Below are 1,847 nucleotides of genomic sequence, written 5' to 3' on the forward strand. Positions count from 1 at the left end.
CCCTCGTCTCTCTCCGAACTGTAAAGACAACCCTTCTCCTCGCCCCTCCTGCCCCACCCCCCGCAGACTCAGCTGGGCGTTAGTCCCTGCGGCCCCGAGTCCCCCACCCTAGCCCAGTCGCCGGACCAGCCGGCTGTTCAGGGGCCTCTTCCAGTCCCGGTCCCCGCCCGGGCTGGTGGCCGCCGTCACCGTTTCACAGGCTGCTCCCTCCCTCCTCCATCAACCTGCCTGCCGCCCCCGGCCAGCACATCCGGGTGCGCTCACTGAAAGTCAAGTGTCCCTCCTCATGCCTCCGCCCCACCGCCTCGACAGACAACCGGAGCCACCTCGGCCGGCCCACCTTCTGTTCCAGTCCAGCCTCAAACGGCAGCGCCAAAAAACGTTCCACACTCTGATTGGCCCGCTCCTCTTTTCAAAATCAGGACCCCGGAAGGTGGCCAGAAACTGCCTGTCTAGTGAGTTAAGGGCAAAGGGGCGGGACCACGAAGGGTGTGGCGGGCAAAACTAAGAAACACGAGTTACACTTGCTCCTTCTTAGCCATATTTTGGAGGAAAATACTTTTTATCGTGTATTTTAAAACACCCGGCCTGCGCCTGAGACAATATATTCGGGGATATGTAATAGACACCTACTTCTTATTTTTTCAGAACTTGGCCGAGGCTGAAGGCCCTTTTACAGAGAAACCTGTTCTACGGAACCGGAGGGGAGACAATTTGGGTCAGAATTCACAAACGCTGATCTTAGTAACCCTCAGCTGGGGCGTTTGGTGGGAACTTCGGCTATGGGAACTGGTCCATACTTGGCGTGGGGGCTGATGGTGACGCCCAAATCTTAGCTCTTAGGTAGTTAAATACAACAAAGAAAACCCGTCATGAGAGAGTATAGAGTGCGGGAGGCATGCGAAGTCCGCGGAAGGCGGCAGCTGCAGAAGCTTCATTTGGTGGAATATGGATTTAGGACACCAGGGAGGAGCCTGGCTCCGGGCCCACACAATGCAGAAACCTTGCTTATCTTGTTGACAGACAAGATTACACATACTAGGCCCTAGTTCCCGGGCTGCTTTTCCATTCTCAAACATCAGCAATCCCATCAGGGTGTTTTCTGTTTTTGGGGGATGTAATTCGTTTAGGGCTGGAGACTTGGACTCAAATACTGCAGACAATACAGCATACATTTACTACCACCCTTGCCTCACTCCCATGTAAACTTGGTAAGAGTATCAACAGAACTTTATCTGCATTATCCACTTGTGTGCCTATTACCTAACTGTGCCAGGGGCTAAATGCATATTTGCGGACGTGAACGGATTTAAGTGGGAAACAGTTTTCTTAGAACCATTTTGCTCCTTTTGGAGTTCAGGTCTTTAGGTGTGCTACCCTTCCCAATCTACAGAGGATTCTCTGAAGAAGTGGGAACAAAATGGAAGTTAAACATTTTGCTTTATCTTAACAGTTATTTGTTGAGCCCCCATCACGCAGTTCGGTATAGGATGATGAGCAAAACCAGACACAATTTTGGCCCTCGAAGGGAGCGGGGAAGAATATCAACCAAGTAACTTACGAATGGGGGCATAATTATTAACTGAGAGGCGTGCACTAGGAAAGGAATATTATTCCATGACAGGGTACAATGAAAGATCCTTGATGGGGGAGGGGCAGTGTACCAATTGACTGATCTGAAGAATCAGCAGAAATTAACTTAGTAAAACGTGAAGGTGGGATGGTGGACTGGGACCAGCATTTAGGAGACAAAAGGCACTGCAGAAAAAGCCATCAGTTTTAACAGGAGCCAGTACATCAGAGGCTATGCTGAACCCATTTCTCCTCTTTTCCTTCAGACATAACAA

The sequence above is a fragment of the Delphinus delphis genome, chromosome 2 (assembly GCF_949987515.2).
Source record: "Delphinus delphis chromosome 2, mDelDel1.2, whole genome shotgun sequence".
In the NCBI taxonomy this organism is placed as follows: Eukaryota; Metazoa; Chordata; class Mammalia; order Artiodactyla; family Delphinidae; genus Delphinus; species Delphinus delphis.